The 18,046-nt window shown below is 39.2% G+C and overlaps 1 protein-coding gene across 2 annotated transcripts in view; it reads left to right on the top strand.

Annotated features, from left to right (window-relative positions):
- The window catches only part of LOC132823443 (PDZ and LIM domain protein 4-like), a 116,145-nt gene that overhangs the window by 81,597 nt on the left and 16,502 nt on the right, over positions 1-18,046 (top strand). The window lies entirely within an intron of this gene.

Here is an 18,046-nt window from a genome sequence, read left to right as displayed (position 1 = left end):
GCTCCAGAGTTGCGTAGTAACGTCTCCCAGCAGGTTGATTAGAAAATATCTGGAGTGTTCCACCTAGTAATCGCATTGGCCTTAAACACAGAATATAAATAATTGCCTTGCTGCCTTCGAGGTGACTGTGTAGTAACAGCAACCATGGAAAAATTACACTAATCTTATCTGCATTCTCTGTGTTCTAAGTGATCTGATTTTTCCACTAAGTGAAGTTGAATGAAATTGTCTTGGAGAAGACTCTCTGAACCCTACCCAAAGAAACAAGAGTATTTGGTGCAGGAAGATCAGGCTACCAATAGAATGTATACTCAGACTATAATGTGCATTGACTAACACTTCATTGACATAATAAAGCAGAGTAAGAGATGGTTAAGATTTTCAAATGTTGAATGACTGGATAATTCCTCAGCAGTAAAGTGAAAATACTGAACTACTATTCTTCATACTTAGTTGCATGACAATTGTAGGCATACAAAATATATATCGAAGCCCTGAATCACTGCTCGGAAAAGTTATTGAATAGAAAACTGCTAATAAATGAACGCAGGAATATGTTTCTCGTACCATGGTGAATCAAGCCTTGAAACATTTCCTGTTTATCCCATATGTGAACATGATGTTGTTACATTAGACCATGAAGAATCTGGAATATGTTGGACAGTTATAAACATTATGAAACAGGTGTGTAACTTTAACATTGTGAAACAGATGTAAGAAATCTATATTCATCAGTCACTCACTGAAATCAAACTGCTCTTAATATCTCCAAAATAATCCATTAGACCAACCTAAAGTGCTGTCACCCATGTGCAAGATATTACTATTTGCAATCTTGTGCAAATTGATATTGAAAGGAATTTTGCCTCAATTCTTTGTCTTGTCTTTATAGTGTGTTCAGCCTGTCCGTATATAGTGAGCAGAAAGGAAAGTCTTAGGCTCATTACAAAAGGTAGCACACATTTCTAGGCGGTTTTCTTTTAATCCTTAGTGTAAATTGAAACACTTTGTTTTTAAAAACAATGTAATTGTGTAGTCTCCAATTAATAACGAGCTCTTCCTGTAAGCTCCAGACATTTCCCTCTCCCATGATCCATTTGTGATCCACTGTGAACACTGAGTTGAAAATCTTCAATAGTTCTGCAGAGTAGCCTTTCAGTTTTTTCCAAGTTGTTGAAGTTAAACAGAATGGTGGGGAATAAGCCAGCAGTTTGCAAAAAACAGAGTTGTGCAGCTAGGTTCCATTTAAATGGCACATTTTGAAGTCTTTTTTCCGTTTTAATTTAAACTTGGTTTTTCAATTGTATTTTGAGTACCTATTTCTGGACATGCATTGTGAGGGATAAAAGAGCGGCAAGAATATATCTATAATGTCTATAACTTGGACAGGAGGGATGTGAAGTTTCCCAAATTACAGCAAATGAATCTCTACCAATGGCTGTGTAGAATCAATTATGAAATACCTCATCACCAGTGAAGCAGCACTGATGGCATTGTGGCTCAATGGTTAGTACTGCTGCTTCTCAGTGCCAGGGACCTGGGTTTGATTCCAACCTCGGGCAGCTGGCTGTATGGAGTTTGTATGTTTTCCCTGTGCCCATGTAGGTTTCCACCAGGTGCCTTGGTTCCCTCCCACAGTCCAAACATGCGCAAGTTAGGTGGATTGGCCACACTAAATGCAGGGTTATGGGGATAGGCAAGGGGGCTGAGTCTGGGTGGGATGCTCTTCAGAGGGTCAGTGCAGACTTGATGGGCTGAATGGCCTCTTTCAGCACTGTAACAATTCTATGACTAGTGGCTATTTAAGCAGAGATCAGCTTTACTTTATCCAATTGATTTTTAATGTGCAGTTTGCCTGGTGCATCAGCACCAGTTATTGTTTTGGAGGGAATTTTCTGAGTTGTTTGTGAGGCTGGGTACATATTCTGGCTGGAGGTTATCTGGTTCTGTGCTGTCATGTAACTCATATCTGTTGCAACGATGGTCTCAACAGGGTTCTGATATTCCAATAATGTTGCATTGTCAATACTGCATGGCAGAATGTTGTTTTTTTTAAAGAATTGCTTCAAAATAAGTCTTCTAGTTACAGCAATCGGCATTCAAATTCTCCACTTAGCTGATGTTAGCAGGAACAGCATCTCATGAGTTCAAAATATCCTGCAATCAAAGACGACTTTGTCCTTGAAAGTCCACAAAAAAAACATCAGTGATTAGGTGGCAAGTGAGATAAGTTGTCTCTGTTTGTGAGAAGGACAGAATCTGAGGAGTTGTTAGTCTCAGATTCTGACTCTCCCATGCTCACTGCTCCAACTCCTTCAATCGTGGGTTCCCTCTCTACCTGCCCCCAAACACTCTCAAAGCCGTTGACCGTCCAGAATTCCTTAAACTTTGCTGTGTGTTTTTTTAAAAAATATATAGCCAGGGCTATAGAAGATTAACCATTAAACCCTTTCACGCTAAAGCCCACATGCCACTAAGTTAAGTCTTCATTCTAAAATGAATGATTATTAAAGTAAATGTGAATCATACCTTGCACCATGATCCAAAATAAGATCATAGAAACAAACTTGACCTGGCTTCACGTGAGGTTACAGACAACTAGGAAGCAAAATCTCATTTATACGGAGATAGTAACCAGTTATTCCTGGGAACTGCACATGCATAAATCCTGGAATCCCTACAGAGGGGAACCCATGAAAATCAAAATGACACATACAGGGGCAGGATTTCCATTTCTTGGGAACTTTTGTTTTTGCCGTTACAAAGAAGCTCTCATTTTGTGGTGAAAACCCGGGTCTATGTGAATTAAACTGTTGATCAGATGGTTAGCTTAGCACTGTATACCATAGTTAATTTATACGCTTACCTTGTTGCAGAGTTGGACCGTTGGAAGTCAGTATTCTTATGTTTGTCAGCATTCATCTTAAATTGAATTATCAAAGGAAAAGAAACATTAAATTGGCCAAAGAATGAAGAGCTCTAATTAATTGTAATTGACTTAAGAATGCTGAAAATGTGAGGCTCATTCTTCAGGAGTTGTGGTTTTTGTGTGAACGTTACTGACAGGGCCAGCATTTGTTGTCCATCTCTAATTGCCTTGAGTGGAATGGCTTGGTAGGCCATTTCAAAATGCAGTTGAAAGTCAACTATGTTACATGTGACTCCAGAACTACAGTAGCCCGGGTAGGGTAAGGTTGGCAGATCTCCTTCCCTAAAAGACATTAGTGAATCTGATTTGGCTTTTATGACAGTGCATAATGGTTTCATTGTTTATATTACTGGGACAACTTTTCAGTTCTCGATCTCCTCATCAAATTCAATTGCTCCAGCAGCTTTTGTGGGATTTGGTTCAGGCCCTCTGAGCATTAACCTGGAACCGGATTACAAGCCCATGGTATTAGCACTGTACCACTGTTTCTCACTACTATGTAATTAGAATTTCCACTTTTTAAAATAGATTGTGGGAGTCTTCAGTATTATTATGATCCTAACCCATGTTCTTATAACAAGTCAGATGACAACCTAACAAAAATAAGACAAAATAGATTAACTGAAACTATTTTTACCTAACACGAATGTAAAGGTTTTGAAATGCACAGGAAAATATAATCCCAAAATTACATCTGTAACAATACCCAAAAGGACCCCTTATATAATAACACCAGATGGTAAAAGAACTCCTTTTTTAACACCTCTCTCTCAAGGTTAATTTGACTGTGAATTCAACACCTTGCCTTGAAAATCTTCTTGGAGCTTTTATACACCAGAGATCAAATATTCTCAGCTTCAAATAACTTCTTCAGGAATTTATCCAAACACTTCTGGTCTCTATCCAAAGGTAATCTGTTTTCTATCTTCTCCCTTTTCCAGGAGCACTGATTCATATATCCACCTTCAATCAAGAAATTTTGCAGAACAGCCCCAAATGAAACATTATAAAACATCCTGTTTCTCCGAAGCTTATAACAGTTCCAGAAATTTCTAACAAAAACTCAGAGTTGTGAAGAGTCCTAAAGTCATAGAGATGTACAGCATAGAAACAGACCCCTCGGTCCAACCTGTCCATGCCAATCTAGTCCCATCTGCCAGCACCTACCTTGTTGAATCATAAACTCTCCTAATTTGCAGAAAACTCAAGTTGTTTTGAAAGAAAAGCACTGTGGTTCAGGAATACAGAGGAGCCTCAATTATCAGGTGGTCTATTAAACAAACTTCGGATCATCCGAGCAAGATCATTAAGGTCCTGATGCATGACTAACTGTTATCCGGCATTCAACTAACCAAACGACATGCTCCCCACCCGTGTCCTTTGGATATTCAAGGTTCCTCTGTTCTTGCATGTTAATCATGAAATTGTCAGACACACAAAAATCCTTATGTTACTAATTCAAACTTCAATCGTCCAAACATCAATTGTATTAAATTAAATATGAATAAAGTAACTTACAGCGTGATACATAGCCAATCGCCAAACTTGGTATTAGATGTTATCCCTAACTCATTGATGGTATCGCAAATTTCACACTTCAGCATCACAGAGCCTCCTTACCTGGCATACTGGGGACTCATCAGGTAAATTTGGGACAAGCAAATCAATTTATCAGTTGGGAGCAGTGGATTAGAATGGTTTTGGGAATGGAAAACAAATGCTTCTGTCCCAATCCACTGCCAAGTAAAATGATGACCCAATTTTACAGTGAAGGGCAGGAATCCAAGAAAAAATGGCATGGAATCTAGATGTAGCTATTTCTAAAATCCGTATTTCGATTAATCAAATAATATTTCAGTTAAAACAGGTTTTCTTCCACACATGAAGCCTCAAAGGTTTTACTCTGTCTGCCTGCACTCCTTTGTTCTGTGTATTGAATACACTTTTGGGATTTTTAAGAATATTTGTCTATAGACTGTGGGTGTCACCAATCTGGTCCGTGTTTAACTCCTCTTGAAGGTAGTGGTAGGCAACTTTTTAAATATAACTGAGTGGCTTATTAGGCCATTTCAGGCAATCGTTAAGAATCAATCACATTTTTGCGTTTCTTAATTCACTTAGGCTAGACAGGATGCAGACAACAAACTTCCTTTCCTAAAGGAGATTGAACCTGCTCGGTTTTCACAAAAACCTGAAAGTTCCATAGCTAACAATAGAATCATAGAGTCATTGAGATGTATAGCATGGAAACAGATCCTTCGGTCCAACCCGTACATGCCAACCAGATATCTCAACCCTATCTAGTCCCACCTGCCAGCACCTGGCCCTTATCCCTCCAAACCCTTCCTATTCATATACCTATCCAAATGCCTCTTAAATGTTGCAATTGTACTAACCTCCAACACTTCCTTTGGCAGCTCATGCCATACACATACCACCCTCTGAGTGAAAAAAATTGCCCCGTAGGTCTCTTTTATATCTTCCCCTCTCACCTTAAACCTATGCCCTCTAGTTCTGGACTCCCCTACCCCAGGGAAAAGACTTTGTCTATTTATCTTATCCATGCCCCTCATGATTTTATAAATCTCTATAAGGTCACCCCTCAGCTTCTGACGCTCCAGGGAAAACAGCCCCAGCCTGTTCAGCCTCTCCCTGTAGCTCAAATCCTCCAACCCTGGCAACATCCTTATAAATCTTTTCTGAACCCTTTCAAGTTTCACAACATCTTTCCGATAGGAAGGAGACCAGAATTATATGCAATATTCCAACAGTGGCCTAACCAATGTCCTGTATAGCTGCAACATGATATCCCAACTCCTGTACTCAATACTCTGACCAATAACGGAAAGCATACTGATCTTTTATTTCTGAAAACCAGATTGACTTAATGAGCTGAATTTAAATTCCCTAATAACTGTGAAATTTACATTCATGATTCTATGTTATTTGGGAAGTAGCTTAACCATTGTGCTACCATGCCCTCATTGAAGCTACAGTGATGTATTTTTTTTTTAGTTTGCTGTTGTGTTTATGGTATCCAGTGATAAACTATGGTTTCCTTTTTCTACTGTGTGTTTGGGCCACAGAATTGCAATTATATTAGATTACTTACATTGTGGAAACAGGCCCTTCGGCCCAACAAGTCCTCACTGACCCGCCGAAGCACAACCCACCGATACATTTTACCCCTTCACCTAACACCATGGGCAATTTAGCATGGCCAATTCACCTGACCTGCACATCTTTAGACTGTGGGAGGAAACCCACGCAGACATGGGGAGAATATGCAAATTCCACACAGTCAGTTGACTGAGGCAGGAATTGAATCCGGGTCTCTGACACTGTGAGACAGCAGTGCTAACCACTGTGCCACCGTGCTGCCCAGAATTGCACTATCAAATTTTATTTGACTGCTGCTGGAAAGGAGCTGAACATTTTATGCAGCAAAGGTGGTAGGGAAGCTAATCTAATCTATTGACCATCATTGCTGAGCATGGTTCCCTATCAGTGCTCTATTAACAGTATTGCTTCCCATACAAGTATCACGTGCAATTATTGGCGTTTACACTTTTTCTAGACTTGCAGGATAAATTATCTTTCTGGGTAGAGTTAATATATGCTACTTTACATATGTGGCACTTATACTAAAATTGCAGTGTCTTTAGAATTAACATACATTTGAATTTAGAGGTTGAAGGAGCTCTTTGACTAAAATAACATGATAACAATTTCCAGTCAGCAAACGTTTGTATCTTGTGTGGCATTCGTTGAATGCTGTCCTTGTTCTATTCCTAAACCTAATGCTAAGTCTAACTTTAATGCAATTTATTTTAAATGTATTGACACTTGCATAAAACAGACAAACAGTATATTTGGCTATTGTACGTGAAATTTACTAATCAGGATTTCTACTTTGTACTGTTCAGAGTATATGTTGCATATTCTCACAACTATTTAAGTCATGGAATGGTCAGTAAATTTTGCCTAAGCATAATTATAGATATGATCCATAAATGCTCTGCTTGAAAGTCATACAGGTCTCAGATACGTAAATGGCTGTCAAAAATTTTAGTTTAATTTCCACATACGTTGAGCTAAGATGTAGCAACTGAAATATTGAGCAGTGCAAGGAAGTTTTGTAAAGTTAGTGTTTGACTACTGTTTAAACACTTTACCCACTTTTTTTTCTCTTATTGGAAGGAATCATTAACTCTAGTTTTCTGTAAAAGACGTGTTAAGGGAAATACCACTTTCCATTGAGAGATATTTTGGTCCCACTTAACTTTTCTGTGGTAACTGGATGATTTAACATAACTAGTAAATCTGGGCAATACAGCATATCACTGTAAGGAGCGGGGAGCATCACTGTTGTGAGTGAATGATGTGAAGGAAGTCTGATTTTTGCCAACCCTCTTTGCTTCTACATCTGCATGCAGATCATAGGCCTCCCCACAGGAAAGAGATAGGAATCTTCCCCCGACAGAATGTTCCAACAGTAATGCCACACAGATTCCTACTGGTGAACATCGGAAAAATGTGCCTTAGCAATGTTGTCTTTTTTTAAAAAAAAGATCTGCTTATTCCAGAGGTTAAAGTTTCTGTTTTTAACCTGTTAAGTTTGAACAAAATTATTTTCATGGTAAACTAAATTACTTTAAACACTACTTGGGTCACTTTAAGTGTTTGAAATCTGTCATTTACTGTATATCTGCCTGTTAATGCATCACAGGTGGAAAAAAATGATTAAATTGAACCAATGCCTCCCTTCCTGAAGAAATGGGAGGTTTTCTTTAACATCCGTTAATTCACTCCTATTACTGTCCAGCTTTGCCAGAAATTACATCATTGGAAGGAAGGTTTGAAGTATTTCCTCAATTGACCAGCTTGCAGACTTGAGTTGAAGAAATAAAACATTGTTGTTCAGCCTTTAAAATTGAGGCTGAATTTCACAATATCCAGGCTTGGGCTACAATTGGCAAGTAATATTTGTGCCAGAAAGTGGCCATCTCCAATAAGAGACAATATAACCAATGACCTTTGATATTCAATAGTGTTACCAACACTGAATCCCTCACTATCAACGTACTTGGGGTTGCCATTGATCAGAAACTTAACTGAACTTGCCACGTAACACAGTGGCTCCCAGAACAGGAAAGAGACTAGAAATACTGCAGCAAGTAATTCCTGTCCTGACTCCCCAAAGCCTATCCATTATCTACAAGGTATAAGTCAGAAATGTGATGGAATACTCCCCACTTAGCTGGATGGGTACAGCTTCAGTAATACTCAGCAAAATTGACATCATTCAGGACAAAGCCTCATGATTGGCACTACATCCACAAGAATTCACACAGTCCACCACCGATGCTCAGTAGCAGTAGTGTGCGCTACCCACAAGATGCACTGCAGAAATTCAAAGATCCTCAGACAGCACCTTCCAAACCCACAACCACTTCCATCTAAAAGGATGAAGGCATGAGCTACATGGGAACACCACCAACTGCAAGCTTCCCTCCAAGCCACTTATCACCCTGATTTGGAAATATATCACCGTTCCTTCACTGTCACCGGGTCAAAATCCTGGCAATCCCTCCTTGGGCATTGATGGCCAACTTACAGAAGGTCCATTTGTTCAAGAAGACCATTCTTGAACCTTCTCAAGGGCAGCTAGGAACCAGCAATAAATGCTGGCCAGCCAGCAACTCCCACGTCCCACGAGTGATTAAATAAAAAATAATGTCTTCTTCAAAATACCTTGAACAGGTCTAAAAAAATAGCTGGCCTTCTTATTTAGATTAGATTACTTACAGTGTGGAAACAGGCCCTTCAGCCCAACAAGTCCACACCGACCCGCCGAAGCGCAACCCATCCATACATTTACCCCTTACCTAATACTACAGGCAGTTTAGCATGGCCAATTCACCTGACCTGCACATCTTTGGACTGTGGGAGGAAACCGGAGCACCCGGAGGAAACCCACGCAGACACTGGGAGAACGTGCAAACTCCACACAGTCAGTCGCCTGAGGTGGGAATTGAACCCGGGTCTCTGGCGCTGTGAGGCAGCAGTGCTAACCACTGTACCACCGTGCTGCCCACAATTTTTAAAGGGATGGAATATGAGGATGCAAATATTATGCTGCAGTTAGACAAAATCCTAAATAGACCCTACTTTGTGGACTGAGCAGATCTGGGCGCACACCTTGGGAAGGATGTTTTTCCCCTTGAGGGAGTACAACACAGATTTACAAATATGACACAAGGATTTCAGGGTTAAGTTGTGACAAGAGATTAGACAATTAAGCCTTTTCTCTAGAATTTAGAAACTTAAGGGGTGATCTAATCAAGGTTTACTGGATATTATGAGGGAAAGATAGTATAAATAAAGATAAACTATTTCCACTGGTTGAAGATTCTACAACCAGAGCACATAGTCAAAAAAATAAGAGCCAGGCCTTTCAGGAAAAATATTAGAAAGCACTTCTACATGCAACAAGTAGAGGAAGTTTGCAAGTCCATTGCTTAAATAGCAGTCAGCGCTAATTCAATTGTTCAAGTTAAATCTGAGATGGATCCAAGGTGAGCATATGCAGTTAGGCCACAGATCAGCCACAATTTTATGGAATGGTGGTGCAACCTAAAGGGGCTGAATGGCCTACACCTATTCCTTTGTTCCTACGTACCTCTTCACGACTCATCCTCCCACCCAGCTTTGTATTGTCTGCAATCTTAGAGCATGGATGTTTTTGGGCATTCTCGGCTGTCTCCTCTCAACCTTAGCTCCTTGCTGCCTATTCACTCTCTCATTCTGTCCTATGGTGCTGTGGAAAAATGGTTTAATTTTATGGATTAACTCAAATGTTGGTCAACCCTGATGTTTATTTTGCAATTGCAGTCTTCTATTGTTCAACATGGATTCTCATTATTAAAGTTGGCATTTTTTTAAATTCTTAGAATTATCTGAGAACTTACTCCTAACTCCTGTGTCTACTGTTGAACGTTTATGTTGCTAAACTTTTTCAAATCAGTGTAGGTTACCCAGGCTTTTTTTTTACATTTTGATATGTTTGCCTGTATGCCTCATCAACTAAGTCCCAGCCACCCACAATAGCCTGTTAAGAAGAACAAAGACAATTTACAGCCCAGGAACAGGCCCCTGAGCCCTCCAAGCTTGAGCTGATCCAAATCTACTGTCTAAACCTGTCACTAATTCCTAAGCATCTGTATCCCTCTGCTCCCCACCTATGCATGCATCTGTCCAGACACATCTTAAATGAATCTACCTTGCCTGCCTCTACCATCTCCTGTTGGCAATGCATTCCAGACACCCACCACCCTCTGCCTAAAGTGCTTGCCGCGTGTATCCCCCTTAAACTTTTCACCTCTCGCCTTGAAAGTGTGACCTCTTGTTATTGGATCCTTCACCGTGGGACAAAGCTTATCACTATCTACCCTGTTTATATCCTTCATGATTTTGAAAACCTCAATCAGGTCCCCCCTCAACCTAATTTTTTCTAATGAAAACAAACCTAACCTACTCAATCTCTCTTCATAGCTAGCACCTTCCACACTAGGCAACGTCCTCGTAAACCTTCTCTGCACCCTCTCCAAAACGTCCACATCCTTTTGGTAATGTGGCGGCCAGAACTGTACACAGTATTCTAAAAGCGGCCGAACCAATGTCTTGTACAACTTTAACATGACCTGCCAGCTCTTATACTCAATACCCCGTCCAATGAAGGCAAGCATACCGTATGCCTTCTTGACCACTCTATCCACCTATGCAGCCACCTTCAGGGTACAATGGATGTGCACTCCCAGATCTCTCTGCTCATCAACTTTTCCCAAGGTTCGTCTGTCCGCTGTATGATTCACTCTAGAATTAGACTTGCCAAAATGCAACACCTCACATTTGTCTGGATTGAACTCCATCTGTCTCTTCTCCACCCAACTCTCCAGTCTATCTATATTCTCCCGTATTCTTTGACAGTGCCTTATGTTTTCTGCGACTCCACCAATCTTTGCGTCATTTGAAAACTTGCTGAGCATACCAACAGTGTCCTCTTCCAGATCATTTGTGTATATCACAAACAACAGTGGCCCCAGCACTGATCCCTGTGGAACACCACTGGTCACCTTTCTCCATTTCGAGAATCTCCCTTCAACTACTACTCTTTGTCTCCTGTTGCTCAATTAATCCCTTATTCACCTTGCTGGAACACCCTGCATACCATGTGACTTCACTTTCTCTATTAGTTTACCATGGGGAACCTTATCAAGCACCTTACTAAAGTCCATGTATATGACATCAACCACCCTTCCTTCATCTATCAACTTGGTCATGTAATCAAAGAACTCTATTAAGTTGGTAAGGCACAATTTCCCCCCACCCCCAGACAAAACCATGTTTCTGCAGCATCAAAACCCATAAAGACATTATCTAACTGTGATGCATAAATGTTATGCACTTCAACTCTCAAACTGCTTTGCTTGGGCAATGTCCAGGTTTCCTTAACCCTCCTCTTTTGTTTTACTATTTTTCCAAATAATATGAATATCCATATCCTTTTCTTCAAATTTTGGTCAGGCATGTACAAATATAAACATTTCCTTACTGGACATAAGATCCTGACTAGGGGTTCCCTAATCAGAATCTCCTTCCATATTTAAGATCTTGTTTTTAAAATCTGCAGCCTTTCTAAACCAGTTCTTTTGTAATACTTTGTATTACAAAGTATAGTTCTTTGTCTGTGTGTCTGTCTCTCTGATCCCACTCTTGAATTATCTCTCTTCTCCTTTATATAAAGTTCAAGTCTTTTTGCTTGCTCTCATGCCTTTTTAGTGTCCTTTTCCAATTCAAACTGCTCCAGCTGTGATTGCTTTCTCGCTAACTCAAGTGAATCACCACTTAATGAACTTTAATCCCTCTTGTATTTCTAACAATCCCAAATACTGTGCTAATGTTTCAACTAACTGTGCCCTCCATCCTTTTCAGGAAATCCCAACTTTTGAGAATCAATAGCCCTAGTCTTAGTCACGTATTATAAATCAGTCAGGGATACCTCCTCTATCCGCAGGATAATTCTCATTGCTTACAGTTCCATCTGATTTAAAGGTTGGGAAACCTGGTATCTTTCCTTTTTATCCCTTACTGATAAATCTTCTTCCGCATCTAATCTTTCATTGTTTATGTTCAAACATCCTGTGTCAGCATCCTACTTCTGCTGGGAATGTGACAACAAGTATGCACTGGAAATTAAGCCTCTGTTTTACGAGTCATTACAAATGTACAAAATGACCAATTTCATCACTAGGCTGGTTAGTCTGCCTGGCTGTGACCACTGTGTAAGCTAAAAGAATCGTGCATCAGGTTTTGTTAACTAATAAATAAATTTTAGGTCTTTTCTTTATTACAGTGAATTTGTCCTTTTACATGTGACAAAAATGGAAGATTAATTACAGATATGTAAACTATATTCCCTTAAAGCTGAATACATGCAACTTTTCACAAATACAATGGACAAAACAGATATAGTCAATTTTGCAAGTGGAAAGTATAGGCAAAAAGGAACATAGTTTATGGATGAAGAGTTCAAACCACTATGAGAAATGAAGTGACTTTGTCCTAGTTTTTATTTGCTTTTTTAATAATATCACAATGATCTTCAAGTCAGTTGGACCTAGGCCTTTTGCTTGCTCTGCAAGTTCTTCTTTTCAAAGGATGCTTATGCTTTTTCTTCCACTAAAGGTAAGAGAGAAAGATCTGGTTCACTTGCAGGCTTTTGGAGGTCTGAATGTTCTAGTTGCTCTCATCTGTCAGTTCTGTGACAAAATGGAACTTAAACATTGTCCAAAAGCTGTTGCTGAACAGTCTTTTTTTTTATTTTTTTTACCCCAATCCAAAGGTGTTTTGTATTAGCTAGTCTCTCAGAAATTTTAAATCCATTTTCTCGCAACACATGGCATGTAATTATTGCAAATGAGCCAACATCACATTGATCCACTTTTCCTTCGTTTTTTTTTTAAGTCTATAATGTCAACTTCAATTTTCCAGTTTATTTTTGCATGTAACATAGATGTAATCCTTGCATCAGGGAACTGATTATCCTGAAGGATTGTTTTTGACTTGGCCATTTCAGCTTGCAAGGTAAATAATGACTCAGACCCCACTTAGGATATTGCTGATGAGACCTGTCTTATTATATTATTCCCAGCAATTTTTATGAATCAGTGAAGGCAGGTTTAAGGTAGACAATATTAGTGTGCCCAGCCAATTTCTCAACTAGGATATCAAGGAAAATGAGCTAATTTGACTGCTCCATTTCAAAGGTGAGATTAGAGTCCCTACAGTATGGAAACACTGTTTGAGCACAGGATGACATTCTTGCATGCAGATGTGGATTCAAAGATAGTGCTGATATGAAGATTATTTGTTTACTATGTAATGGGTAGGAGGGTAGATGTAATTCCATCAAAGACACAAACCCAACAAAATGTTTTTGAGAACTGACCCCAGTGAGGATGCCATAACATGGTGTCCTACTTAAGAAATTAGTCAGGAGGTATTCAATTAGTCTACTGCAAATCTACCTTTTTACTCATTATATGTGGTGGGATTCCTAAAATTTCTGTAAAATTGACCTCATTTGTAACCTCCTAAATAAGGCTCAAGCCATTTGTTCAGCATGCAAGCTGGTTGGTCAAATAAAGCACATTAAAACCATCCTGCAGGATAATGACTGCCCTTTCAGGTAACTTCTCACTATATATCATGCAAACTTGTGAACGGGCCGAAAGAGATCACTTTTAGTCCTAAAAAAACGCCCACTCTTCCTCTGATTACTCTGGAAGGCTAAAGTATTTCAAACATTTGAGCAACTGGTGTAGCTAGCTGTTTTGCGCTGTTGCATTGTAATAACACTAGTGGTGTTTGCCACTAACAGCATGCTGCCACCAAACCAAAACATTGTTTGGTTACCACACAAATGAGTAATGTGGTACATTGTCAGTGCTAGTGTGATGCCAAGTATGTAGGATATGTCCCAGAAACTGGTGCATCGTTTTTAAACCGTACGTTGTCTTGACTGTTCACACTGACAAAGTATCCAAACAACCTGTGCTTACAAAACTCAAAAGAGTGTCCAACGTTTTATGCAGTTTCATGACGGGACAACATTTGCACAATCCAAATAGCTGAAGAATTACACTAACAACCAGTATAGGGTTGTTATTTGGGTTTGTTGTGTTAGCCATTTAGATGAACTGAAATCTACACGTATTAATAAACAAGGCCTTATTCTCTGCGGACAGAAAGAACATGCACAGTGTCAACAAAATAGGCAACAGCCATTTTGTGGTTCGTTTCTCAGAGCAATTCATTAACCAGTCAATCTGTCTGTTTGAAAATATAAACAAATTTTCCATTTAACTGTTAGTCATTCCTAATTGGTACATTCCCCATAGCAACACTTTTACAAATCAGCATTCTCCTTCCACATAGTATGAATCCTGTGTACCCTTCACTTTGACATAACTTGCGAATTGTCCTTAAGAATGCAAGATGAAAACTTTGAACAAAATGTCTCTCTCTTTTCTTTTTTGAGCAACTATCCAATATTAGTTTGACGATTTAAGTTCTTTGTGACAGAAAAATGCTGAATGAAGGCCCTTGAGGTGATTCGCAAGACTGCTCCCATATTGTTTCAGGTGTTTATACACAGTATACAGGCTCTGTCATAATGTTTAGAATAGCCATGCTGAGCATGCATGCATGTAGAAAGGCAATCCAGATTTTAACTTGGAAACTATTTATTGGAAGTCTAAACAGAAGCTGTTAAACACTTTCTTAACTTTTTATCATTTTATGAACTTTTCTGATCTAATCTAAAATAATTTCAATCATCATGCATGGTAATGGGATCAACATTCATGAAAACAAGCATTCGGGTCTTTGTCCTAATTTCTTTGCACAAGATTATATGTATTTTGTTTTGAAAATTGACCAAGACATCTTATGTAATTCCTAAGAGTATCATAAAAATATTGCTGGCAGAGAGCTTAATTTTAAAAAAAGAGAAAAAGGCGAGAGGGAGTAATCAGTTCCTGGATCCATGACAAACCTTTTCAAATTTCCAATAAAGTATCCAATTTTCAGATCAGAGTATTGCAGATATATCTTGTTCTTGCTGTGTGCCCAAATGTGAAACTGTTTTATCCTGAAACAATGCATTTATTTCTGAGATTAATACAGCCTGACTCTCCCTGGCTCCATGGTTCAGCCTGCATCTCTATAATAACAAGCATCAGCTGCATTTAGAAGGAACAAGCAGCTGTTTTCTGACATTGGAGAGGAATCACTGAGTAATGGCACTGACTTCTTAAAAAAAAAAATTCTGATCTCATCTGTTATGCGTTTTAAAGCATAAAATTGGAAGTGGGTGGAGGAATTTAAACAAATGTGTTTAAACGTCCTGAATAAGCCTATGCTTTATGACCACATGGTAACATTTTTTGGTTTGTAAAGTGGTGATTCTCTTTCCATCAGAGAAAGGTAAAGTATATAAAGTGAGCTTGTGCCTCTGTGTAAGGGATAAGATTTACTAGCTCTTTATTAGCAGTTGCTAATTAAATTTCTCAAATTAATAATAATTCCCACTTCTCTATCTTGACAACTTTATTTGCCCCCTTTTCCCCACAACTCATATTTTCCTTACTTCCTTTTTCTGAAGGTAGGGACTCGTATTGGTTGAATTTCATTTGAGTCTGCAACCTTGCATTGCATGCTGTGACTGTTCATAAGTATTGCCAACATGACGTTAAGTGTTAGCAAGTTATTCATCAAAGGAGTGAGAGAGAGACCATGACTGTGACCTTTTTTGGCTTCTTGCCCAATATCTACATGTGCACTTTCCAATGCACCTGGTATTAGATTTGGTCAGGAACAGCACCCCCACCTCCATTCTCCTTGCCTGTCTCTCACCAGTCTCCCTGTATGACGAGCGTTCAAATTTGTTGTACTCCTCCTGTTGATTTTTGGTTGGGATATGGGAATTTACCGATTATTCAGTCTGACATAATATATTTGGTGGCCCATGCCCACTGAACCATCAAGAGTTAAATTCATTCTTCTGTGTAGTATTGAAGCTGAATGTGATGCAGATGTGGAAGCAAATGATTTGTTTCGGAATTTGCACATCCGGGAGGCTGCTAGTTTTCAGTTAGGGTAACATAATGAAAACCAAAGATTGGTAACAGTAACAGTGCATTTAATGATGGAAATATTGCACATCTCTTGAATATGTTCCACTATTCGCTTGTTATTAGATTTGACACTGAGTCTGCAGTTGTTTGACCTATTTCATTTTCGAGATATTTTACATTTGTCAATATTAAGCATTTGCTTGCTCTCTAATTATGCCCCAGCTAAGGTGTTTTTCATAGGATTTAGCTACATTTTGCTACATCATCGAAGTTGTTACTTGTTAATGTGGACCATCACACTGTCGTCAGGTCAGGTAGAATCTTTCTTCATCCTTCCTGTGTAGGCATGAAATGTCTTTTGGCAGTTGTTGTGTTTCAGTTAGAAGTGTGAAAAATGGTTGATTTTCATCCACCGTAGCTTTCTCTGACGTACACAAATTAAATGCAATGAAGATGATAGTGTTGTCGGCTATCTTGGAGCTGCAGTGAGGCTTGGAAGAATGAAGACAAAATGTTTGAAAGTCAAAGAAAATGTTCATTGATACTTTGAACATCCCAAATCATTGTTGTGAAACTTTAAGTGGAAGAGTTCAAATATGAAGTGCCAAGGAAAATGGCACAAATTTGGGAGGGAAAAACATACCCAAGGGGTAGAATTTAAAGCTACTAGCTGCAGAATTGAACTGTGGTTTGGGAATCTCTTTTTGCACTGAAGCAGGCTTTACTCTACTTCAACTATATTGCTAGCAAATCCTCATCCAGGTTTCATGACTAAGTATAGACCGAATGACTAACTACATCTGCCACTCCATGGAGGAGTGCTACTTAAGCCCCAGCTGAGATCTATTGCATTCATTAGCTCTTCAAGACTGGAAGCAGCTAAAATGCAAAGAATGTCCACCATTGGCACTTCATCTACCACAGCAGGAAAACAAGCTGACTAGCTCTGTTTCCTGATGAAGGTCTTATGCCCAAAACATCGACTCTCCTGCTCCTCGGGTGCTACCTGACCTGCTGTGCTTTACCAGCACCACACACTCGACTCTGATCTCCAGCATCCGCAGTCCTCACTTTCTCCTATCTCTGTCTCTGCTTGCTCAAAGGTAGTATCGCACTGAAGTATTGGAGCCAAAAATGATAGACTTCCCGATTGCACAAGGAGAACTATTGATGCTTCTATAAATGTCAGTCTTGTAATACAAATATGAATGTTTTAATGAATCAAACACTGTTTTTAAGTTTCCTTGTCTAGCCATCTCCATTCTTGCTACTAGGATTCCAAATGAATACTAGAACATCAGGATGGTAATCTGACTAGAGTGGAAAATGAGCAAAGGGCTTGAATGTGATGGAAGGATTTTTGGGTGGCCGGAATGGGAAGGCATAGCATCCAAGTGCTGTATGGCTTTACACATGGAGGTAACAGAATTGTTTGTGAGTCAGTCTAGAAGCTGAGTGCATGGTTGCAAGCATACTGGTCACATCAGGTTCCTTTCCCTATAAGAGGATGCAAAGTATCAGCAGCTTGTTCCTGCTGTAGCCCAATTCCTCTTTGCAGCACCACATAGTTCCAGATACAGCAGACTCTTATCTTTTTGGGCAAAGCATGAAATAGAGGAATGTCTAGAAAATTGAAGTGAAATGAAAGTGTTGGAATTACTCAGCATGTTCTCTTAAATTCTCTTTCTAAATTTAACATTTCAGGTCACTCCGTTTTAAATGGAGAAAAAAGGATAGCCTGAGTAAATTCCAGTCAGTCAGCCTTAGCTTGGTGATAAGAAAGGTCTTGGAAAAGTACAGAAGAACAGGATAAATCTTCACTGAGGTAGACACAGATTAGTCTAAGATAACAACATTAATTTGTTAAGGGAAGATTATCATTGATATTTCTTTGGGCAGATAATAAGGATTTAGTCTG

This window comes from Hemiscyllium ocellatum, chromosome 16, assembly GCF_020745735.1.
Source record: "Hemiscyllium ocellatum isolate sHemOce1 chromosome 16, sHemOce1.pat.X.cur, whole genome shotgun sequence".
In the NCBI taxonomy this organism is placed as follows: domain Eukaryota; kingdom Metazoa; phylum Chordata; class Chondrichthyes; order Orectolobiformes; family Hemiscylliidae; genus Hemiscyllium; species Hemiscyllium ocellatum.
This window is presented reverse-complemented; position numbering and strand designations above follow the sequence as displayed.